This window comes from Calliopsis andreniformis, unplaced genomic scaffold, assembly GCF_051401765.1.
Source record: "Calliopsis andreniformis isolate RMS-2024a unplaced genomic scaffold, iyCalAndr_principal scaffold0026, whole genome shotgun sequence".
Classification (NCBI taxonomy): Eukaryota; Metazoa; Arthropoda; class Insecta; order Hymenoptera; family Andrenidae; genus Calliopsis; species Calliopsis andreniformis.
In genome coordinates this window covers 9,164,319-9,191,693 of record NW_027480435.1, presented here as the reverse complement: position 1 = coordinate 9,191,693, position 27,375 = coordinate 9,164,319, and positions in this window count along the sequence as shown.

Genomic DNA, 27,375 nt, shown 5'->3' with positions numbered 1-27,375 from the left:
CAACGCCCTAGGGTGAAGCCTAGGCTGCCGGAACGTAGAAATGACCAGTACTTTCACATTGGTTGCAGTTATTCGTTTTATACAATGGAACTACTGTTCTATTTATTTTGCATTTTATGCTTCGGGCGTTGGCTTCTAAGGCCCTAACTATTCGATCTGGTGGAGCAATGCCCTAGAGTGACGCCTAGGTTGACCGGAACGTAGAAATGACCATTACTTTCACAATGTCTGCAATTATTCATTTTATACGATGGAAAAACTGTTGTACTTATATTGTATTTTATACTTCTGGCGTTGAATTCTAAGTCCCTAGCTATTCGATCTGGTGGAGCAACGCACTAGAGTGAAGCCTAGGTTACCCGGAACGTAGAAATGACCAGTACTTTCACACTGGTTGCAGTTATTCGTTTTATACAATGAAAAACTGTTCTATTTATTTTGCATTTTATGCATCGGGCGCTGACTTCTAAGGCCCTAACTATTTGATCTGGTGGAGCAACGCCCTAGAGTGAAGCCTAGGTTGCCCGGGAAGTAGAAATGACCATAACTTTCACACTAGTTGCAATTATTCCTGTTACACGATGGAAAAGCTGCTGCACCTTTATTGTGTTTTATGCTTCTGGCGTTGACTTCATATGCCCTAACTATTCGATCTGGTGGAGAAACGTCCTAGAGTGAAGCCTAGTTTGACCGGAACGTAGAAATGACCATAACTTTCACACTGGTTACCATTATTCGTTTTATACGATGGAAAAGCTTTTGTATTTATATCGTATTTTATGCTTCTGGCGTTGACTTCTTAGGCCCTAACTATTCCATCTGGTGGAACAACGCCCTAGGGTGAAGCCTAGGTTGCCGGAACGTAGAAATGACCAGTACTTTCACACTGGTGGCAGTTATTCGTTTTATACAATGGAACAACTGTTCTATTTTTTTGTATTTTATGCTTCGGGCGTTGACTTCTTAGGCCCTAACTATTCGATCTGGTGGAGCAACGTCCTAGAGTGAAGCCTAGGTTGACTGGAACGTAGAAATGACCATAACTTTCACACTGGTTACCATTATTCGTCTTATACGATGGAAAAGCTGTTGTATTTATATCGTATTTTATGCTTCTGGCGTCGACTTTTAAGGCCGTAGCTATTAGATGTGGTGGAGCAACGCCCTAGAGTGTCGCATAGGTTGCCCGGAACGTAGAAATGACCATAACTTTCAAACTGGTAGCAATTATTCGTTTTACACATGGAAAGACTGTTCTATTTTTTTGTATTTTATGCATCGGGCGTTGACTTCTAAGGCCATAGCTGTTCGATCTGGCCGAGCCACGCCCTAGAGTGAAACCTAGGTTACCCGGAACGTAGAAATGAACAGTACTTTCACACTGTTTGCAATTATTCATTTTATACTATGGCAAAGCTGTTGTATTTATATTGTATTTTATGCTTCCGGCGTTAACTTCTAAGGCCGTAGCTATCAGATGTGGAGCAGCAACGCCCTAGAGTGACGCGTAGGTTGCCCGGAACGTAGAAATGACCATTACTTTCACAATGTTCGCAATCATTCATTTAATACGATGGCAAAACTGTTGTACTTATATTGTATTTTATGCTTCGGGCGTTGACTTCTAAGGCCCTAACTATTCAATCTGCTGGTGCAACGCCCAAGGGTGAAGCCTATGTTGCCCGGAAAGTAGAAATGACGTTAACTTTCATACTGGTTGCAATTATTCGTTTTATACGATGGAAAAACTGTTTTAGTTATTTTGTATTTTGTGCTTCGGGCGTTGACTTCGAAGGCCCTAACTATTCGATCTGGTGGCGCAACGCCCTAGAGTGACGCCTAGGTTGCCCGGAACGTAGAAATGACCATTACTTTCACAATGTTTGCAAATATACATTATATACGATGGAAAATCTGTTGTATTTATGTTGTATTTTATGCTTCTGGCGTTGACTTCTTAGGCCCTAACTATTCAATCTGTTGGTGCAACGCCCAAGGGTGAAGCCTATGTTGCCCGGAAAGTAGAAATGAACATAACTTTCACACTGGTTGCAAATATTCGTTTTATACGATGGAACAGCTGTTGCATCTTTATTGTATTTTATTCATCTGGGGTTGACTTCTAAGGCCGTAGCTATTAGATGTGGTGGAGCAACGCCCGACAGCGGGGCCTAGGTTGCCCGGTACATAGAAATGACCATTACTTTCACACTGTTTCCAAATATACATTATATACGATGGAAAATCTGTTGTATTTATGTTGTATTTTATGCTTCTGGCGCTGACTTCTTAGGCCCTAACTATGTGATCTGGTGGAACAACGCCCTAGGGTGAAGCCTAGGTTGCGCGGAACGTAGAAATGGCCATAACTTTCACACTGGTAGCAATTATTCGTTTTATACGATGGAAAAACTGTTTTATTTATTTTGCATTTTATGCTTCTGGCGCTGACTTCTAAGGCCCTAGCTATTCTAACTGGTCGATCAACGCCCTAGAGTGAAGCCTAGGTGGCCCGGAACGTAGAAATGACCATAACTTCCACACTGGTTGCAATTAATCGTTTTATATGATGGCAAAACTGTTGTATTTATATAGTGTTTTATGCTTCTGGCGTTGACTTCTTAGTACCTAACTTTCCATCTGGTGGAACAACGCCCTAGGGTGAAGCCTCGGTTGCCTGGAACGTAGAAATGACCATCACTTTCACACGGGTCACAATTATTCCTGTTATAGGATGGAAAGACTGTTGTATTTTTATTGTATTTTATACTTCAGGCGTTGACTTCTAAGGCCCTAGCTATTCGATCTGGTCGAGCAACGCCCTAGAGTGAAGCCTGGGTTGCCCGGAACGTAGAAATGACCATAACTTCCACACTTGTTGCAATTATTCGTTTTATACGATGGAAAAGCTGTTGTATTTATATCGTATTTTATGCTTCTGGCGTTGACTTCTAAGGCCCTAACTATTCGATCTGGTGGAGCAACGCCCTAGAGTGAAGCCTAGGTTGCCCGGAACGGAGAAATGACCATAACTTTCACACCGGTAGCAATTATTCGTTTTATACGATGGAAAAACTGTTCTATTTATTTTGTATTTTATGCTTCGGGCGTTGACTTCTAAGGCCCTAACTATTCAATCTGTTGGTGCAACGACCAAGGGTGAAGCCTATGTTGCCCGGAAAGTAGAAATGACGTTAACTTTCATACTGGTTGCAATTATTCGTTTTATACGATGGAAAAACTGTTTTATTTATTTTGTATTTTATGCTTCGGGCGTTGACTTCTAAGGCCCTAGCTATTCGATTTGGTGGAGCAACGCCCGAGAGTGGGGCCTGGGTTGCCCTGTACATAGAAATGACCATTACTTTCACACTGTTTGCAAATATACATTATATACGATGGAAAATCTGTTGTATTTATGTTGTATTTTATGCTTCTGGCGTTGACTTCATAGGCCCTAACTATTTGATCTGGTGGCGCAACGCCCCAGAGTGAAGCCTAGGTTGCCCGGAACGTAGAAATGACCATAACTGTCACACTGGTTGTTATCATTCGTTTCATACGATGGAAAATCTGTTGAATTTATGTTGTATTTTATGCTTCTGGCGTTCACTTCTTAGGCCCTAACTATTTGATCTGGTGGAGCACCGCCCTAGAGTGAAGCCTAGGTTGCCCGGAACGTAGAAAAGACCATTACCTTCACACTGGTTGCAATTATACGTTTTATACGATGGAAAAACTGTTCTATTTATATTGTATTTTATGCTTCGGGCGTTGACTTCTTAGGCCCTAACTATTCCATCTGGTGGAACAACGCCCTTGGGTGAAGCCTAGGTTGCGCGGAACGTAGCAATGACCATAACTTTCACACTGGTAGCAATTATTCGTTTTATACGATGGAAAAACTGTTCTATTTATTTTGTATTTTATGCTTCGGGCATTGACTTCTAAGGCCCTAGCTATTCTATCTGGTCGAGCGACGCCCTAGAGTGAAGCCTAGGTTGCCCGGAACGTAGAAATGACCATAACTTCCACACTGGTTGCAATTATTCGTTTTATACGATGGAAAAGCTGTTATATTTATATTGTATTTTATGCTTCTGGCGTTGACTTCTTAGGCCCTAACTGTTCGATCTGGTGGAACAACGTCCTAGGGTGTAGCCTAGGATGCCCGGAAAGTAGAAATGACCATAACTTTCACACTGGTTGCAATTATTCGTTTTATACGATTGAAAAGCTGTTGCACCTTTATTGTATTTTATTCATCTGAGGTTGACTTCTAAGGCCTTAGCTATTAGATGTGGTGGAGCAACGCCATAGAGTGACGCCTAGGTTGCCCGGAACGTAGAAATGACCATTACTTTCACAATGTTTGCAATTATTCATTTTATACGATGGAAAAGCTTTTGTACTTATATTGTATTTTATTCTTCTGGCGTTGACTTCTTAGGCCCTAATTATTCGATCTGGTGGAACAACGCCCTAGAGTGAAGACTAGGTTGCCCGGAACATGGAAATGACCATTACTTTCACACTGTTTGCAGTTATTCCTGTTATACGATGGAAAAACTTTTGCATCTTTATTGTATTTTATGCTTCTGGCGTTGACTTCAAAGGCCCTAGCTATTCGATTTGTTGGAGCAACGCCCGAGAGTGGGGCCTAGCTTGCCCGGAACGTAGAAATGACCATTACTTTCACAATGTTTGCAACTACTCATTTTATACGATGGAATAGCTGTTGTACTTATATTGCGTTTTATCCTTCTGACGTTGAATTCTAAGTCCCTAGCTATTCGATCTGGTAGAGCAACGCCCTAGGGTGAAACCTAGGTTAGCCGGAACGTAGAAATGACCAGTACATTCGCACTGGTTGCAATTATTCCTGTAAAACGATGGAAAAACTGTTGCATATTTATTGTATTTTATGCTTCTGGCGTTGACTTCTAAGTACCTGACTATTCGATCTGGTGGAGCAACGCCCTAGGGTGAAGCCTAGGGTGCCCGGTACGTAGAAATGACCATCACTTTCAAACTGGTTGCAATTATTCCTGTTATATGATGGAAAAACTGTTGTATTTTTATTGCATTTTATGCGTCGGGCATTGACTTCTAAGGCCCTAACTATTCCATCTGTTGGAGCAACGACCTATGGTGAACCCCAGGTTGCCGGGAAAGTAGAAATGACCATAACTTTCATACTGGTTGCAACTATTCGTTTTATATGATGGAAAAACTGTTGTATTTATATTGTATTTTATGCTTCTGGCGTTCACTTCTTAGGCCCTAACTATTCGATCTGGTGGAAAAACGACCTAGGGTGTAGCCTAGGTTGACCGGAACGTAGAAATGACCATTACTTTCACACCGGTAGCAATTATTCGTTTTATACGATGGAAAAACGGTTTTATTTATTTTGTATTTTATGCTTCTGGCGCTGACTTCTAAGGCCCTAACTATTCGATCTGGTGGAGCAGCGCCTTAGAGTGAAGCCTAGGTTGCCCGGAACGGAGAAATGACCATAACTTTCACACCGGTAGCAATTATTCGTTTTATACAATGGAAAAACTGTTCTATTTATTTTGTATTTTATGCTTCGGGCGTTGATTTCTAAGGCCCTAACTATTCAATGTGTTGGTGCATCGACCAAGGGTGAAGCCTATGTTGCCCGGAAAGTAGAAATGACGTTAACTTTCATACTGGTTGCAATTATTCGTTTTATACGATGGAAAAACTCGTAGATTTATTTTGTATTTTATGCTTCGGGCGTTGACTTCTAAGGCCCTAACTATTCGATCTGGTGGCGCAACGCCCTAGAGTGACGCCTATGTTTCCCGGAACGTAGAAATGACCATTACTTTCACAATGTTTGCAATTATTCATTTTATACGATGGAAAAGCTTTTGTACTTATATTGTATTTTATTCTTCTGGCGTTGACTTCTTAGGCCCTAATTATTCGATCTGGTGGAACGACGCCATAGAGTGAAGACTAGGTTGCCCGGAACATGGAAATGACCATTACTTTCACACTGTTTGCAGTTACTCCTGTTATACGATGGAAAAACTTTTGCATCTTTATTGTATTTTATGCTTCTGGCGTTGACTTCTAGGGCCCTAGCTATTCGGTTTGGTGGAGCAACGCCCGAGAGTGGGGCCTAGGTTGCCCGGTACATAGAAATGACCATTACTTTCACACTGTTTGCAAATATACATTATATACGATGGAAAATCTGTTGTATTTTGTTGTATTTTATGCTTCTGGCGTTGACTTCTTAGGCCCTAGCTATTCCACCGGTTGGAGCAACGCCCTAGGGTGAAGCGTAGGTCGCCCGGAAAGTAGAAATGACCATAACTTTCATACTGGTTGCAATTATTCGTTTTATATGATGGAAAACCTGTTGTATTTATATTGTATTTTATGCTTCTGGCGTTCACTTCTTAGGCCCTAACTATTCGATCTGGTGGAACAACGTCCTAGGGTGAAGCATAGGTTGCCCGGAAAGTAGAAATGACCATAACTTTCACACTGGTAGCAATTATTCGTTTTATACGATGGAAAAACTGTTCTATTTATTTTGTATTTTATGCTTCGGGCATTGACTTCTAAGGCCCTAGCTATTCCACCGGTTGGAGCAACGCCCTAGGGTGAAGCGTAGGTCGCCCGGAAAGTAGAAATGACCATAACTTTCATACTGGTTGCAATTATTCGTTTTATATGATGGAAAACCTGTTGTATTTATATTGTATTTTATGCTTCTGGCGTTCACTTCTTAGGCCCTAACTATTCGATCTGGTGGAACAACGTCCTAGGGTGAAGCATAGGTTGCCCGGAAGGTCGAAATGACCATAACTTTCACACTGGTTGCTATTGTTCGTTTTATACGATGGAAAAACTGTTATATTTATATTGTATTTTATGCTTCGGGCGTTTACTTCTAAGGCCCTAACTGTTTGATCTGGTGGAGCAACGACCTAGAGTGAAGCCTAGGTTGCCCGGGACGCAGAAATGGCCATAACTTTCACACTGGTTGCAATTATTCCTGTTCTACGATGGACAAGCTGTTGTATTTATGTCGTATTTTATGCTTCTGGCGTTGACTTCTAAGGACCTAACTATTCGATCTGGTGGAGCAACGATCTAGAGTGAAGTCTAGGTTGCTCGGAATGTAGGAATGACCATAAATTTCACACTGGTTGCAATTATTCATTTTATACGATGGAATAACTGTGGTACTTATATTGTATTTTATCCTTCTGGCGTTGAATTCTTAGGCCCTAACTATTCCCTCTGGTGGATCAACGCTGTAGAGTGAAACCTACGTTGCCCGGAACGCAGAAATGACCATAACTTTTACACTGGTAGCAATTATTCGTTTTATACAATGGAAAAACTGTTATATTTATATTGTATCTTATGTTTCTGGCGTTGACTTCTTAGGCGCTAACAATTCGATCTGGTGGAGCAACGCTCTAGGGTGAAGCCTAGGTTGCCCGGAACGTAGAAATGACCATAACTTTCAACTGGTTGCTATTATTCGTTTTATACGATGGAAAAACTGTTCTATTTATTTTGTATTTTATGCTTCGGGCGTTAACTTCTAAGGCCCTAACTGTTTGACCTGGTGGAGCAACGCCCTAGAGTGAAGCCTAGGTTGCCCGGTACGTAGAACATACCATTACCTTCACACTGGTTGCAATTATTCCTGCTATACGATGGAAAAACTGTTGCACCTTTATTGTATTTTATACTTCTGGCGTTGACTTCATAGGCCCAAACTATTCGATCTGGTGGATCAACGTCCTAGAGTGAAGCCTAGGTTGACCGGAACGTAGAAATGACCATAACTTTCACACTGGTTACCATTATTTGTTTTATGTGATGGAAAAGCTGTTGTATTTATATCGTATTTTATGCTTCTGGCATTGACTTTGAAGGCCGTAGCTATTAGATGTGCTGGAGCAACGCCCTAGAGTGTCGCATGCGTTGCCCGGAACGTAGAAATGACCATTACTTTCACAATGTTTGCAAATATTCATTTCATACGATGGAAAAGCTGTTGTACTTATATTGTATTTTATCCTTCTGGCGTTGAATTCTAAGTGCCTAGCTATTCTATGTGGTGGAGCAACGCCCTAGAGTGAAACCTAGGTTACCCGGAACGTAGAAATGACCAGTACTTTCACACTGGTTGGAGTTATTCGTTTTATACAATGGAAAAACTGTTCTATTTATTGAGATTTTATACTTCGGGCGTTGACTTCTAAGGCCCTAGCTATTCCATCTGGTGGAGCAACACGCTAGCGAGAAGCCTAGGTTGCCCGGAACGTAGAAATGACCATTACTTCAACACTGTTTGCAAATATACATTATATACGATGGAAAAGCTGTTGCATCCTTATTGAATTTTATGCTTCTGGCGTTGACTTCTAAAGCACTAACTATTCGATCTGGTGGAGCAACGCCCTAGAGTGAAGCCTAGGTTGCACGGAACGTAGAAATGACCATCACTTTCAAACTGGTTGCAATTATTCCTGTTATATGATGGAAAAACTGTTGTATTTTTATTGCATTTTATGCTTCGGGCATTGTCTTCTAAGGTCCTAACTATTCAATCTGTTGGAGCAACGCACTAGAGTGAAGCCTAGGTTGCCCGGAACGTAGAAATGACCATTACTTTCACAATGTCTGCAATTATTCATTTCATACGGTGGAAAAACTGTTGTACTTATATTGTATTTTATGCTTCTGGCGTTGACTTCTAAGGCCCTAACTATTCGATTTGGTGGAGCAACGCCCTAGAGTGAAGCCTAGGTTGCACGGAACGTAGAAATGCCCATTACCTTCACACTGTTTGCAATTATTCATTTTATACGATGGCAAAGCTGTTGTATTTATATTGTATTTTATGCTTCCTGCGTTAGCTTCTAAGGCCGTAGCTATCAGATGTGGAGCAGCAACGCCCTAGAGTGACACGTAGGTTGCCAGGCACGTAGAAATGACCATTACTTTCTCAATGTTCGCAATTATTCATTTTATACGATGGAACAACTGTTGTACTTATATTGTATTTTATGCTTCGGGCGTTGACTTCTATGACCCTAACTATTCGATTTGGTGGAGCAATGCCCTACAGTGAAGCCTAGGTTGCCCGGAACGTAGAAATGACCAGTACTTTCACACTGGTTACAGTTATTCATTTTATAAGATGGAAAAACTGTTGTACTTATATTGTATTTTATCCTTCTGGCATTGAATTCTAAGTCCCTAGCTATTCGATCTGGTGGAGGAACGCCCTAGTGTGAAACCTAGGTTACCCGGAACGTAGAAATGACCAGTACTTTCAGACTGGTTGCTGTTATACGTTTCATACGATGGAAAAGGTGTTATATTTATTTTGCATTTTATGCTTCGGGCGTTGACTTGTAAGGCCCTAGCTATTCCATCTGGTGGAGCAACACCCTAGAGTGCAGCCTAGGTTGCCCGGAACGTAGAAATGACCATTACTTTCACACTGTTTGCAATTATTCATTTTATACGATGGAAAAGCTGTTGTATTTATATTGTATTTTATGCTCCTGGCGTCGACTTCTAAAGCCGTAGCTATTACATGTGGTGGAGCAACGCCCTAGAGTGACACCTGGGTTGACCGGAACGTAGAAATGACCATTACTTTCACAATGTCTGCAATTATTCATTTTATACGATGGAAAAACTTTTGTACTTATATTGTATTTTATCCTTCTGGCGTTGAGTTCGAAGTCCCTCGCTATTCGATCTGGTGGAGCAACGCCCTAGTGTGAAACCTAGGTTACCCGGAACGTAGAAATGACCAGTACTTGCAGACTGGCTGCAGTTATTCGTTTTATACAATGGAAAAACTGTTCTATTTATTTTGCATTTTATGCTTCGGGCGTTGACTTCTAAGGACCTAACAATTCGATCTGCTGGAGCAACGCCCTAGAGTGAAGCCTAGGCTGCCCGGGAAGTAGAAATGACCATAACTTTCACACTGGTTGCTATTATTCGTTTTATACGATGGAAAAGCTGTTATATGTATATTGCATATTATGCTTCTGGCATTGAATTCTATGTCCCTAGCTATTCCATCTGGTGGAGCAACACCCTAGCGTGATGCCTAGGTTGCCCGGAACGTTGAAATGACCATAACTTTCACACTGGTTGCTATTATTCCTTTTATACGATGGAAAAGCTGTTAAATTTATATTGCAGTTTATGCTTCTGGCATTGAATTCTCAGTCCATAGCAATTCCATCTGGTGGAGCGACACCCTAGAGTGACGCCTAGGTTGCCCGGAACGTAGAAGTGACCATTACTTCCACACTGTTTGCAATTATTCGTTTTATACGATGGCAAAGCTGTTGTACTTATATTGTATTTTATGCTTCGGGCGTTGACTTCTAAGGCCCTAACTATTTGATCTGGTGGAGCACCGCCCTAGAGTGAAGCCTAGGTTGCCCGGAACGTAGAACATTCCATTACCTTCACACTGGTTGCAATTATTCCTGCTATACGATGGAAAAACTGTTGCACCTTTATTGTATTTTATGCTTCTGGCGTTGACTGCATAGGCCCAAACCATTCGATCTGGTGGAGCAACGACCTAGAGTGAAGCCTAGGTTGACCGCCACGTAGAAATGACCATAACTTTCACACTGGTTACCATTATTCGTTTTATATGATGGAAAAACTGTTGTATTTTTATTGCATTTTATGCTTCGTGCATTGACTTCTAAGGTCCTAACTATTCAATCTGTAGGAGCAACGCCCTAGAGTGAAGCCTAGGTTGCCCGGAACGTAGAATCGGCCATCACTTTCAAACTGGTTGCAATTATTCCTGTTATATGATGGAAACACTGTTGTACTTTTATTGCATTTTATGCTTCGGGCGTTGACTTCTGAGGCCCTAGCTATTCGATGTGGTGGATGAACGCCATAGAGTGAAGCCTAGGTTGCTCGGAACGAAGAAATGACCATATCTTTCATACTGGTTGCAATCATTCGTTTTATATGATGGAAGAACTGTTGTATTTATATTGTATTTTATGCTGCTGGCGTTCACTTCTTAGGCCCTAACTATTCAATCTGGTGGAACAACGCCCTGGGGTGAAGCCTAGGTTGCCCGGAACGTAGAAATGACCATAACTTTCACACTGGTTGCTATTATTCGTTTTATACGATGGAAAAACTGTTCTATTTATTTTGTATTTTATGCTTCGGGCGCTGACTTCTAAGGCCCCAACTGTTTGATCTGGTGGAGCAACGCCCTAGAGTGAAGCCGAGTCTGCCCGGAACGTAGAAATGACCATCACTTTCACACGGGTTGCAATTATTCCTGTTATAGGATGGAAAGACTGTTGTATTTTTATTGTATTTTATGCTTCAGGCGTTGACTTCTGAGGCCGCAGCTATTCGATGTGGTGGAAGAACGCCATAGGGTGAAGCCTAGGTTGCCCGGAACGTAGAAATGACCAGAACTTTCATACTGGTTGCAATTATTCGTTTTATATGATGGAAAAACTGTTGTATTTAGATTGTATTTAATGCTGCTGGCGTTCACTTCTTCGGCCCTAACTATTCGATCTGGTGGAACAACGCCTTGGGGTGAAGCCTAGGTTGCCCGAAACGTAGAAATGACCATTACTTTCACGCTGGTTGCTATTATTCGTTTTATACGATGGAAAAACTGTTATATTTATATTGTATTTTATGCTTCTGGCGCTGATTTCTTAGGCCCTAACTATTCAATCTGGTGGAACAATACCCTAGAGAGAGGCCTAGGTTGCCCGGAACGTAGAAATGACCATCACTTCCATACTGGTAGCAATTATTCGTTTTATACGATGGAAAACCTGTTGTATTTATATTGTATTTTATGCTTCTGGCGTTGACTTCTAAGGCACTAACTATTCGATCTGGTGGAGCAACGCCCTAGAGTGAAGCCTAGATTACACGGAACGTAGTAATGACCAGTACTATCACACTGTTTGCAGTTATTCCTGTTATACGATGGAAAAACTGTTGCACCTTTATTGTATTTTAGCTTCTGGCGTTGACTTCATAGGCCCTAACTATTCGATCTGGTGGAGCAACGTCCTAGAGTGAAGCCTAGGTTGACCGGAACGTAGAAATGACAATAACTTTCACACTGGTTACCATTATTCGTTTTATACGATGGAAAAGCTGTTGTATTTATATCGTATTTTATGCTTCTGTCGTTGACTTCTTAGGCCCTAACTATTCCATCTGGTGGAGCAACGCCCTGGAGTGAAGCCTAGGTTGCCCGGGAAGCAGAAATGACCATAACTTTCACACTGGTTGCTATTATTCCATTTATACGATGGAAAAGCTGTTAAATTTATATTGCACTTTATGCTTCTGGCATTGAATTCTCAGTCCCTAGCAATTCCATCTGGTGGAGCAACACCCTCGAGTGAAGCCTAGGTTGCCCGGAACGTAGAAATGACCATCACTTTCACACGGGTTGAAATTATTCCTGTTATAGGATGGAAAGGCTGTTGTATTTTTATTGCATTTTATGCTTCTGGCGTTCACTTCTTAGGCCCTAACTATTCGATCTGGTGGAACAACGCCCTAGGGTGAAGCCTAGGTTGCCCGGAACGTTGAAATGACCATAAGTTTCATAATGGTTGCAATTATTCGTTTTATACGATGGAAAAACTGTTGTATTTATATTGTATTTTATGCTTCGGGCGTTGACTTCTTAGGCCCTAACACTTCGATCTGGTGGAGCAACGCCCTACAGTGAAGCCTAGGTTGCCCGGAACGTAGATATGACCATAACCTTCACACAGGTTGCAATTATTCGTTTTATACGGTGTAAAGGCTGTTGTATTTATTTTGTATTTTATTCTTCTGGTGTTGACTTCTTAGGCCCTAGCTATTCGATCTAGTGAAGCAACGCCCTAGAGTGAAGTCTAGGTTGCCCGGAACGTAGAAATGACCATCACTTTCAAACTGGTTGCAATTAATCCTATTATACGATGGAAAAACTGTTATATATATATTGTATTTTATGCTTCAGGCGTTGACTTCTAAGGACCTAGCTATTCGATCTGGTGGAGCAACGCCCTAGAGTGAAGCCTAGGTTGCTCGGAATATAGAAATGACCATAACTTTCACACTGGTTGCAATTATTCGTTTTCTACGATGGAAAAACTGTTGTATTTATATTGTATTTTATGCTTCTGGCGTTCACTTCTTAGGCCCTAAATATTCGACCTGGTGGAACAACGCCCTAGGGTGAAGCCTAGGTTTCCCGGAACGTAGAAATGACCATATCTTTTACACTGGTAGCAATTATTCGTTTTATACAATGGAAAAACTGTTGTATTTATATTGTATTTTATGCTTCTGGCGTTGACTTCTTAGGCCCTAACAATTCGATCTGGTGGAGCATCGCCCTAGAGTGAAGCCTAGGTTGCCTGGAACGTACAAATGACCATCACCTTCACACGGATTGCAATTATTCCTGTTATAGGTTGGAAAGACTGTTGTATTTTTATTGCATTTTATGATTCAGGCGTTCACTTCTTAGGCCCTAACCATTCGATCTGGTGGAACAACGCCCTAGGGTGAAGCCTAGGTTGCCCGGAACGTAGAAATGACCATAACTTTTACGCTGGTAGCAGTTATTCGTTTTATACAATGGAAAAACTGTTTTATTTATTTTGTATTTTATGCTTCGGGCGTTGACTTCTAAGGCCCTAACTGTTTGATCTGGTGCAGCAACGCCCTACAGTGAAGCCTAGGTTCCCCGGAACGTAGAAATTACCATAACCTTCACACTGGTTGCTATTATTCGTTTTATGCGATGGAAAAACTGTTATATTTATATGGTATTTTATGCTTCGGGCGTTGACTTCTAAGGCCCTAACTATTCGATCTGGTGGAGCAACGCCCTAGAGTGAGGACTAGGTTGCCCGGAACGTAGATATGACCATAACCTTCACACAGGTTGCAATTACTCGTTTTATACGGTGTAAAGGCAGTTGTATTTATTTTGTATTTTATTCTTCTGGTCTTGACTTCTTAGGCCCTAACTATTCGATCTGGTGGAACAACGCCGTAGAGTGAAGCCTAGGTTGCCCGGAACTTAGAAATGACCATTACTTTCACACTGGTAGCAATTATTCGTTTTATACGATGGAAAAGCTGTTGTATTTATATTGTATTTTATGCTTCTGGCGTTCACTTCTTAGGCCCTAACTGTTTGATCTGGTGGATCAACGCCCTAGAGTGGAGCCTAGGTTGCCCGGAACGTAGAAATGACCATTACTTTCACACTGTTTGCATTTATTCCTTTTATACGATGGAAAAGCTGTTGTATTTTTATTGCATTTTATGCTTCGGGCGATGACTTCTAAGGCCCTAACTATTCAATCTGTTGGAGCAACGCCCTAGAGTGAAGCCTAGGTTGCTCGGAATGTAGAAATGACCATAACTTTCACACTGGTTGCAATTATTCGTTTTATACGATGGAAAAACTGTTGTATTTATATTGTATTTTATGCTTCTGGCGTTCACTTCTTAGGCCCTAACTATTAAATCTGGTGGAAGAACGCCCTAGGGTGAAGACTAGGTTGCCCGGTACGTAGAAGTGACCATCACTATCAAACTGGTTGCAATTATTTGTTTCATACGATGGAAAAGCTGTTGTATTTATATCATATTTTATGCTTCTGGCGTTGACTTCTTAGGCCCTAGCTATTCCATCTGGTGGAACAACGCCCTAGGGTGAAGCCTAGGTTGCCCGGGAAGTAGAAATGACCATAACTTTCACACTGGTGGCAATTATTCGTTTTATACGATGGAAAAACTGTTCTATTTATTTTGTATTTTATGCTTCGGGCGTTGACTTCTAAGGCCCTAACTATTCGATCTGGTGGAGCAACGCCCTAGAGTGAAGCCTAGGTTGCCAGGTACGTAGAAATGACCATCACTATCAAACTGGTTGCAATTATTTGTTTTATACGATGGAAAAGCTGTTGTATTTATATCGTATTTTATGCTTCTGGCGTTGACTTCTAGGGCCCTAACTATTCGATCTGGTGGTGCAACACCCTAGAGTGAAGCCTAGGTTGCCCGGAACGGAGAAATGACTATTACTTTCACACTGGTTGCAATTACTCGTTTTATACGATGGAAAAGCTGTTCCATTTATTTTGTATTTTATGCTTCGGGCGTTGACTCCTAAGGCCCTAACTATTCGATCTGGTGGAACAACGCCCTAGAGTGAAGCCTAGGTTGCCCGGAACGGAGAAATGACCATAACTTTCACACCGGTAGCAATTATTCGTTTTATACGATGGTAAAACTGTTCTGTTTATTTTGTATTTTATGCTTCGGGCGTTGACTTCTAAGGCCCTAACTATTCAATCTGTTGGTGCAACGCCCTAGGGTGAAGCCTAGGTTGCCCGGAAAGTAGAAATGATGTTAACTTTCATACTGGTTGCAATTATTCGTTTTATACGATGGAAAAACTGTTGTATTTATATTGTATTTTAGGCTTCGGGCATTGTCCTCTAAGGCCCTAACTACTCAATCTGTTTTAGCAACGCCCTAGGGTGAAGCCTAGGTTGCCCGGAAAGTAGAAATGACCATAACTTTAATCCTGGTTGCAATTATTCGTTTTATATGATGGAAAAACTGTTGTACTTATATAGTGTTTTATGCTTCTGGCGTTGACTTCTTGGGCCCTCACTATTCTATCTGGTGGAACAACGCCCTAGGGTGCAGCCAGGTTGCCCGGAACGGAGAAATGACCATTACATTCACACTGGTTGCAATTATTCGTCTTAAACGATGGAAAGGCTGTTGTATTTATATCGTACTTTATGCTTCTGGCGTTGACTTCTTAGGCCCTAACTATTCCATCAGGTGGAACAACGCGCTTGGGTGAAGCCAAGGTAGCGGGGAACATAGAAATGTCCATAACTTTCACACTGTTTGCAGTTATTCCTGTTATACGATGGAAAAACTTTTGCATCTTTATTGTACTTTATTCTTCAGGCGTTGACTTCTAAGGCCCTAGCTATTCGATTTGGTGGAGCAACGCCCGAGAGTGAAGCCTAGGTTGCCCGTAACGTAGAAATGACAATAACTTTCACACTGGTTGCTATCATTCGTTTTATACGATGGAAAAACTATTATATTTATATTGTATTTTATGCTTCTGGCGTTGACTACTTAGGCCCTAACTGTTCGATCTGGCGGAACAACGACCTAGGATGAAGCCTAGGATGCCCGGAAAGTAGAAATGACTATAACTTTCACACTGGCTGCAATTATTCCTTTTATACGATGGAAAAGCTGTGGCATCTTTATTGTATTTTGTTCATCTGGGGTTGACTTCTGAGGCCGTAGCTTTTAGATGTGGTGGAGCAACGCCCTAGAGTGACGCCCAAGTTGCCCGGAACGTAGAAATGACCATTACCTTCACACTGGTTGCAATTATTCGCTTTATACGATGGAAGAACTGTTCTATTTATTTTGTATTTTATGCTTCGGGCGTTGACTTCTAAGACCCTAACTATTCGATCTGGTGGGGCAACGCCATAGAGCGAAGCCTAGGTTGCCCGGAAAGTAGAAATGACCATAACTTTCATCCTGGTTGAAATTATTCGTTTTACATGATGGAAAAACTGTTGTATTTATATAGGGTTTTATGCTTCTGGCGTTAACTTCTTAGGCCCTAACTATTCCATCTGGTGGAAGAACGCCCTAGTGTGAAGCGTAGGTTGCCTGGAACGTAGAAATGACCATCACTTTTACACGGGTTGCAATTATTCCTGTTATACGATGGAAAGACTGTTGTATTTTTATTGTATTTTATACTTCAGGCGTTGACTTCTAAGGCCCTAGCTATTCGATCTGGTCGAGCAACGCCCTAGGGTGAAGCCTGGGTTGCCTGGAACGTAGAAATGACCATCACTTTCACACGGGTTGCAATTATTCGTTTTATTCGATTGAAAAACTGTTCTATTTATTTTGTATTTTATGCTACGGGCGTTGACTCCTAAGGCCATAACTATTCAATCTGTTGGTGCAACGCCCAAGGGTGAAGCCTATGTTGCCCGGAATGTAGAAATAACGTTAACCTTCATACTGGTTCCAATTACTCGTTTTATACGATGGAAAAGCTGTTTTATTTATTTTGTATTTTATGCTTCTGGCGTTGACTTCTTATGCTCTAACTATTCCCTCTGGCGGATCAACGCCCTAGAGTGAAACCTACGTTGCCCGGATCGTAGAAATGACTATTACTTTCACACTGGTTGCAATTATTCGTTTTATACGATGGAAAAGCTGTTCCATTTATTTTGTATTTTATGCTTCGGGCGTTGACTCCTAAGGCCCTAACTATTCGATCTGGTGGAACAACGCCCTAGGGTCAAGCCTAGGTTGGGCGGAACGTAGAAATGACCATAAGTTTCACGCTGGTAGCAATTATTCGTTTTATACGATGGAAAAGCTGTTGTATTTATATCGTATTTTATGCTTCTGGCGTTGACCTCTTAGGCCATAGCTATTCCATCTGGTGGAACAACGCCGTCGGGTGAAGCCTAGGTTGCGCGGAATGTAGAAATGACCATAACTTTCACACTGGTAGCAATTGTTCGTTTTATACGATGGTAAAACTGTTTTGTTTATTTGGGATGTTATGCTTCCGGCGTTGACTTCTAAGGCCCTAACTATTTGATCTGGTGGAGCACCGCCCTAGAGTGAAGCCTAGGTTGCCCGGAACGTAGAAAAGACCATTACTTTCACACTGTTTGCAGTTATTCCTGTTATACGATGGAAAACCTGTTGCATCTTGATTGTATTTTATGCTTCTGGCGATGACTTGTAAGGCCCTAACCATTCGACCTCGTGGAGCCACGCCCTAGGTTGAAGCCTAGGTTGGCCGGAATGTAGAAATGTCCATAACTTTCACACTGGTTGCAATTAATCGCTTTATACGATTGAAAAGCTGTTGTATTTATATTGTATTTTATGCTTCTGACGTTGACTTCTTAGGCCCTAACTATTCCCTCTGGTGGATCAACGCCCTAGAGTGAAACCTACGTTGACCCGAACGTAGAAATGACCATTACTTTCACACTGGTTGCAATTATTCCTTTTATACGATGGAAAAACTGTTGTATTATAATTGTATTTTATGCTTTTAGCGATGAATTCTAAGTCACTAGCTATTCGATCTGATGGAGCAACGCCCTAGAGTGACGCCTAGGTTGCTCGGAACCTAGAAATGACCATTACTTTCACACAGGTTGCAATTATCCGTTTTATACGATGGAAAAGCTGCTGTATTTATATCGTGTTTTATGCTTCTGGCGTTGACTTCTTAGGCCCTAACTATTCCATCTGGTGGAACAACAACCTAGGGTGAAGCCTAGGTTGCCCGGAAAGTAGAAGTGACCTTAACTTCCACACTGGTGGAAATTATTCGTTTAATACGATGGAAAATCTGTTGTATTTATATCGTATTTTATGCTTCTGGCGTTTAATTCTAAGTCGCTAGCTATTTGACCTGTTGGAGCAACGACCTAGAGTGAAGCCCAGGTTGCCCGGAACGTAGAAATGACCATTACTTTCACACTGGTTGCAATTATTCCTGTTATACGATGGAAAAACTGTTGTATTATAATTGTATTTTATGCTTTTAGCGAAGAATTCTAAGTCACTAGCTATTCCATCTGGTGGAGCAACGCCCTAGAGTGACGGCTAGGTTGCTCGGAACGTAGAAATGACCATTACCATCAAACTGGTTGCAATTATCCGTTTTATACGATGGAAAAGCTGCTGTATTTATATCGTGTTTGATGCTTCTGGCGTTGACTTCTTAGGCCCTAACTATTCCATCTGGTGGAACAACACCCTAGGGTGAAGCCTAGGTTGCCCGGAAAGTAGAAATGACCATAACTTCCACACTGGTAGAAATTATTCGTTTAATACGATGGAAAAACTGTAATATTTATTTCGTATTTTATGCTTCGGGCGTTGACTTCTAAGGCCCTAACTATTCGATCTGGTGGAGCAACGCCCTACAGTGAAGCCTAGGTTGCGCGGAACGTAGATATGTCCATAACCATCACACAGGTTGCAATTATTCGATTTATACGAAGGAAAGGCTGTTGTATTTATTTTGTAGTTTATGCTTTTGGCGTTGACTTCTAAGGACCTAACTATTCGATCTGGTGGAGCAACGCCCTAGAGTGATGCCTAGGTTGCTCGGAATGTACAAATAACCATAACTTATACAATGGTTGCCATTATTCGTTTTTTACAATGGAAAAGCTGTTGTATTTATATTGTATTTTATGCTTCTGGCGTTCACTTCTTAGGCCCTAACTATTCGATCTGGTGGAACAACGGCCTAAGCTGAAGCCTAGGTTGCCCGCAACGTAGAAATGACCATAACTTTTACACTGGTAGCAATTATTCGTTTTATACAATGGAAAAACTGTTCTATTTACTTCGTATTTTATGCTTCGGGCGTTGACTTCTAAGGCCCGAACTGTTTCATCTGGTGGAGCAACGCCCTAGAGTGAAGCCTAAGTTGCTCAGAATATAGAAATGACAATTACTTTCACACTGTTTGCAATTATTCCTTTTATACGATGCAAAAGCTGTTGTATTTATAACGTATTTTATGCTTCTGGCGTTGACTTCTAAGGACCTAACTATTCGATCTGGTGGAACAACGCCCTAGAGTGAAGTCTAGGTTGCCCGGAACGTCGAAATGACCATCATTTTCAAACTGGTTGCAGTTAATCCTGTTATACCATGGAAAAGCTGTTGTATTTATATCGTATTGTATGCTTCTGGCGTTGACATCTAAGGACCTATCTGTTTGATCTGGTGGCGCAACGCCTTCGTGTGAAGCCAAAGGTTGCTCAGAATATAGAAATGACAATTACTTTCACACTGTTTGCAATTATTCCGTTTATACGATGCAAAAGCTGTTGTATTTATAACGTATTTTATGCTTCTGGCCTTGACTTCTAAGGTCCTAACTATTCAATCTGTTGGAGCAACGCCCTAGAGTGAAGCCTAGGTAGCTCGGAATGTAGAAATGACCATAACTTTCACACTGGCTGCAATTATTCGTTTTATACGATGGAAAAGCTGTTGTATTTAATTTGTATTTTATCCTTCTGACGTTCACTTCTTAGGCCCTAACTATTCGATCTGGTGGAACAACGCCCTAGGGTGAAGCCTAGGTTGCCCGGAACGTAGAAATGACCATAACTTTTTCACTGGTAGCAATTATTCGTTTTATACAATGGAAAAACTGTTCTATTTATTTTGCATTTTATGCTTCGGGCGTTGACTTCTAAGGCCCTAACTGTTTAATCTGGTGGAGCAACGCCCTAGGGTGAAGCCTAGGTTGCCCGGAACGAGGAAATGACAATTACTTTCACACTGTTTGCAATTATTCGTTTTTTACGATGGGTAAAAACTGTTGTATTTATATTGTATTTTATGCTTCTGGCGTTCACTTCTTAGGCCCTAGCTATTCGATCTGGTGGAACAACGCCCTAGGGTGAAGCCTAGGTTGCCTGGAACGTAGAAATGACCATAACTTTTACTCTGGTAGCAATTATTCGTTTTATACAATGGGAAAACTGTTCTATTTATTTTGTATTTTATGCTTCTGGCGTTGACTTCTTAGGCCCTAACTATTCGATCTGGTGGAGCAATGCCTCAGAGTTAAGTCTAGGAAGCCCGAAACACCGAAATGATCATTACCTTCACGCTTGTTGCAATCATTCCTGTTATACGATGAAAAGACCGTTGCATTTTTATTGTATTTCATGCTTCAGGCGTAGGCTTCTAAGGCCGTTGCTATTCGATATGGTGGAGCACCGCCCTAGAGTGAAGCCTAGGTTGCCCGGAACGTAGAAATGACCATAACTTTTACACTGGTAGCAATTATTCGTTTTATACAATGGAAAAACTGTTCTATTTATTTCGTATCTTATGCTTCGGGCGTTCACTTCTTAGGGCCTATCTGTTCGATCTGATGGAACAATGCCCTAGGATGAAGCCTAGGTTGCCCGGAACGTAGAAATGACCATAACTTTTACACTGGTAGCATTATGCGTTTTATACAATGGAAAAACTGTTCTATTTATTTTGTATTTTATGCTTCGGGCGTTCACTTCTTAGGCCCTGACTATTCGATCTGGTGGAACAACGCCCTAGGGTGAAGCCTAGGTTGCCCGGAACGTAGAAATGACAATTACTTTCACACTGTTTGCAATAATTCCTTTTATACGATGCAAATGTTGTTGTATTTATATCGTATTTTATGCTTCTGGCGTTGACTTCTAAGGACCTAACTATTCGATCTGGTGGAGCAACGCCCTAGAGTGATGCCTAGGTTGCTCGGAATGTACAAATAACCATAACTTATACAATGGTTGCCATTATTCGTTTTTTACAATGGAAAAGCTGTTGTATTTATATTGTATTTTATGCTTCTGGCGTTCACTTCTTAGGCCCTAACTATTCGATCTGGTGGAACAACGGCCTAAGGTGAAGCCTAGGTTGCCCGCAACGTAGAAATGGCCATAACTTTTACACTGGTAGCAATTATTCGTTTTATGGAATGGAAAAGCTGTTCTATTTATTTTGTATTTAATGCTTCGGGCGTTGGCTTCTAAGGCCCTAACTGTTTGATCTGGTAGAGCAACGCCCTAGAGTGAAGCCTAGGTTGCCCGGAACGTAGAAATGACCATAACTTTCACACTGGTTGCTATTATTCGTTTTATACGATGGAAAAACTGTTATATTTATATTGTATTTTATGCTTCAGGCGTTGACTTCTGAGGCCGTAGCTATTCGATGTGGTGGAAGAACGTCATAGAGTGAAGCCTAGGTTGCCCGGAACGTAGAAATGTCCATATCTTTCACACTGTTTGCAATTATTCATTTTATACGGTGGCAAAGCGGTTGCATTTATATTGTATTTTATGCTTCTGGCGTTGACTCCTTAGGCCCTAACTATTCAATCTGGTGGAGCAATGCCTCAGAGTTAAGTCTAGTATGCCCGAAACGCCGAAATGATCATTACTTTCACGCATGTTGCTATTATTCCGGTTATACGATGAAAAGACTGTTGTATTTTTATTGTATTTTATGCTTCAGGCGTAGGCTTCTAAGGCCGTAGCTATTCGATCTGGTGGAGTAACGCCCTAGAGTGAAGCCTAGGTTGCTCGGAATATAGAAATGACCATAACTTTCACACTGGTTGCAATTATTCGTTTTCTGCGATGGAAAAACTGTTGTATTTATATTGTATTTTACGCTTCTGGCGTTCACTTCTTAGGGCCTAACTATTCGATCTGATAAGAACAATGCCCTAGGGTGAAGCCTAGGTTGCCCGGAACGTAGACATGACCATAACTTTTACACTGGTAGCAATTATTTGTTTTATACAATGGAAAAACTGTTCTATTTATTTTGTATTTTATGCTTCGGGCGTTGACTTCTAAGGCCCTAACTGTTTGATCTGGTGGAGCAACGCCCTAGGGTGTAGCCTAGGTTGCCCCGAACGTAGAAATGACAATTACTTTCACACTGTTTGCAATAATTCCTTTTAAACGATGCAAAATCTGTTGTATTTATATTGTATTTTATGCTTCTGGCGTTCACTTCTTAGGGCCTAACTATTCGATCTGATGGAACAATGCCCTAGGGTGAAGCCTAGGTTGCCCGGAACGTAGACATGACCATAACTTTTACAGTGGTAGCAATTATTTGTTTTATACAATGGAAAAACTGTTCTATTTATTTTCGATTTTATGCTTCGGGCGTTGACATCTAAGGACCTATCTGTTTGATCTGGTGGCGCAACGCCCTAGTGTGAAGCCTAGGTTGCTCAGAATATAGAAATGACAATTACTTTCACACTGTTTGCAATTATTCCTTTTATACGATGCAAAAGCTGTTGTATTTATAACGTATTTTATGCTTCTGGCGTTGACTTCTAAGGACCTAACTATTCAATCTGTTGGAGCAACGCCCTAGAGTGAAGCCTAGGTTGCTCGGAATGTAGAAATAACCATAACTTTCACACTGGTTGCAATTATTCGATCTTTACGATGGAAAAGCTGTTGTATTTATATCGTATTTTATGCTTCGGGCGTTGACTTCTAAGGCCCTGACTATTGACTCTGTTGCAGCAACGCCCTAGAGTGAAGCCTAGGTTGCTCGGAATGTACAAATGACCATAGGTTTCACACTGGCTGCAATTATTCGTTTTATACGATGGAAAAACTGTTGTATTTATATTGTATTTTATGCTTCTGGCGTTCACTTCTTAGGCCCTAACTATTCGTTCTGGTGGAACAACGCCCTAGGGTGAAGCCTAGGTTGCCCGGAACGTAGAAATGACCATAAGTTTCATAATGGTTGCAATTATTCGTTTTATACGATGGAAAAACTGTTGTATTTCTATTGTATTTTATGCTTCGGGCGTTGACTTCTTAGGCCCTAACACTTCGATCTGGTGGAGCAACGCCCTACAGTGAAGCGTAGGTTGCCCGGAACGTAGAAATGACCATAACATTTACACTAGTAGCAATTATTCGTTTTATACAATTGAAAAACTGTTCTTTTTATTTTGTACTTTATGCTTCGGGCATTGACTTCTAAGGCCCTAACTGTTTGATCTGATGGAGCAACGCCCTAGAGTGAAGCTTAGGTTGCCCGGAACGAAGAAATGACAATTACTTTCACACTGTTTGCAATTATTCGTTTTTTACGATGGAAAAGCTGTTGTATTTATATTGTATTTTATGCCTCTGGCGTTGACTTCTAAGGCCCTAGCTATTCGATCTAGTGGAACAACGCCCTAGGGTGAAGCCTAGGTTGAGCGGAACGTAGAAATGACCATAACTATTACACTGGTAGCAATTATTCGTTTTATACAATGGAAAAACTGTTCTATTTATTTTATATTTTATGCTTCGGGCGCTGACTTCTAAGGCCCTAACTGTTTGATCTGGTGGAGCAATGCCTCAGAGTTAAGTCTAGGATGCCCGAAACGCCGAAATAGTCATTACTTTCACGCATGTTGCAATTATTCCGGTTATACGATGAAAAGACTGTTGTATTTTTATTGTATTTTATGCTTCAGGCGTAGGCTTCTAAGGCCGTAGCTATTCGATATGGTGGAGCACCGCCCTAGAGTGATGCCTAGGTTTCTCGGAACGCAGAAATGACCACTACTTTCACACAGTTTGCAATTATTCATTTAATACGATGGAAAAGCTGTTGTATTTATATCGTATTTTATGCTTCGGGCGTTGACGTCTTAAGCCCTAACACTTCGATATGGTGGAGCAACGCCCTAGGGTGAAGCCTAGGTTGCCCGGAACGTAGAAATGACCATAAGCTTCATAATGGTTGCAATTATTCGTTTTATACGATGGAAAAGCTGTTGTATTTATATCGTATTTTATGCTTCGGGCGTTGACTTCTAAGGCCCTGACTATTCACTCTGTTGCAGCAACGCCCTAGAGTGAAGCCTAGGTTGCTCGGAATGTACAAATGACCATAGCTTTCACACTGGCTGCAATTATTCGTTTTATACGATGGAAAAACTGTTGTATTTATATTGTATTTTATGCTTCTGGCGTTCACTTCTTAGGCCCTAACTATTCGTTCTGGTGGAACAACGCCCTAGGGTGAAGCCTAGGTTGCCCGGAACGTAGAAATGACCATAAGTTTCATAATGGTTGCAATTATTCGTTTTATACGATGGAAAAACTGTTGTATTTCTATTGTATTTTATGCTTCGGGCGTTGACTTCTTAGGCCCTAACACTTCGATCTGGTGGAGCAACGCCCTACAGTGAAGCGTAGGTTGCCCGGAACGTAGAAATGACCATAACATTTACACTAGTAGCAATTATTCGTTTTATACAATTGAAAAACTGTTCTTTTTATTTTGTACTTTATGCTTCGGGCATTGACTTCTAAGGCCCTAACTGTTTGATCTGATGGAGCAACGCCCTAGAGTGAAGCTTAGGTTGCCCGGAACGAAGAAATGACAATTACTTTCACACTGTTTGCAATTATTCGTTTTTTACGATGGAAAAGCTGTTGTATTTATATTGTATTTTATGCCTCTGGCGTTGACTTCTAAGGCCCTAGCTATTCGATCTAGTGGAACAACGCCCTAGGGTGAAGCCTAGGTTGAGCGGAACGTAGAAATGACCATAACTATTACACTGGTAGCAATTATTCGTTTTATACAATGGAAAAACTGTTCTATTTATTTTATATTTTATGCTTCGGGCGCTGACTTCTAAGGCCCTAACTGTTTGATCTGGTGGAGCAATGCCTCAGAGTTAAGTCTAGGATGCCCGAAACGCCGAAATAGTCATTACTTTCACGCATGTTGCAATTATTCCGGTTATACGATGAAAAGACTGTTGTATTTTTATTGTATTTTATGCTTCAGGCGTAGGCTTCTAAGGCCGTAGCTATTCGATATGGTGGAGCACCGCCCTAGAGTGATGCCTAGGTTTCTCGGAACGCAGAAATGACCACTACTTTCACACAGTTTGCAATTATTCATTTAATACGATGGAAAAGCTGTTGTATTTATATCGTATTTTATGCTTCGGGCGTTGACGTCTTAAGCCCTAACACTTCGATATGGTGGAGCAACGCCCTAGGGTGAAGCCTAGGTTGCCCGGAACGTAGAAATGACCATAAGCTTCATAATGGTTGCAATTATTCGTTTTATACGATGGAAAAACTGTTGTATTTCTATTGTATTTTATGCTTCGGACGTTGACTTCTTAGGCCCTAACACTTCGATCTGGTGGAGTAACGCCCTACAGTGAAGCCTAGGTTGCACGGAACGTAGAAATGACCATAACTTTTACACTGGTAGCAATTATTCGTTTTATACAATGGAAAAACTGTTTTATTCATATTGTATTTTATGCTTCTGACGTTCACATCTTAGGCCCTAACTATTCGATCTGGTGGAACAACGCCCTAGGGTGAAGCCTAGGTTGCCCGGAACGTAGAAATGACCATAACTTTTACACTGGTAGCAATTATTCGTTTTATACAATGGAAAAACTGTTCTATTTATTTTGTATTTTATGCTTCGGGCGCTGACTTCTAAGGCCCTAACTGTTTGATCTGGTGGAGCAACGCCCTAGAATGAAGCCTAGGTTGCCCGGAACGTAGAAATGACCATAACTATCACACTGGTTGCTATTAATCGTTTTATACGATGGAAAAACTGTTATATTTATATTGTATTTTATGCTTCAGGCGTTGACTTCTGATGCCGTAGCTATTCGATGTGTTGGAAGAACGCCATAGAGTGAAGCCTAGGTTGCCCGGAACGTAGAAATGTCCATATCTTTCACACTGTTTGCAATTATTCATTTTATACGGTGGCAAAGCTGTTGCATTTATATTGTATTTTATGCTTCTGGCGTTGACTTCTTAGGCCCTAACTATTCGATCTGGTGGAGCAATGCCTCAGAGTTAAGTCTAGGATGCCCGAAACACCGAAATGATCATTACCTTCACGCTTGTTGCAATTATTCCTGTTATACGATGAAGAGACCGTTGTATTTTTATTGTATTTTATGCTTCAGGCGTAGGATTCTAAGGCCGTTGCTATTCGATATGGTGGAGCACCGCCCTAGAGTGAAGCCTAGGTTGCCCGGAACGTAGAAATGACCATAACTTTTATACTGGTAGCAATTATTCGTTTTATACAATGGAAAAACTGTTTTATTCATATTGTATTTTATGCTTCTGACGTTCACATCTTAGGCCCTAACTATTCGATCTGGTGGAGCAACGCCCTAGAGTGACGCCCAAGTTGCCCGGAACGTAGAAATGACCATTACCTTCACACTGGTTGCAATTATTCGCTTTATACGATGGAAGAACTGTTCTATTTATTTTGTATTTTATGCTTCGGGCGTTGACTTCTAAGACCCTAACTATTCGATCTGGTGGGGCAACGCCATAGAGCGAAGCCTAGGTTGCCCGGAAAGTAGAAATGACCATAACTTTCATCCTGGTTGAAATTATTCGTTTTACATGATGGAAAAACTGTTGTATTTATATAGGGTTTTATGCTTCTGGCGTTAACTTCTTAGGCCCTAACTATTCCATCTGGTGGAAGAACGCCCTAGTGTGAAGCGTAGGTTGCCTGGAACGTAGAAATGACCATCACTTTTACACGGGTTGCAATTATTCCTGTTATACGATGGAAAGACTGTTGTATTTTTATTGTATTTTATACTTCAGGCGTTACTTCTAAGGCCCTAGCTATTCGATCTGG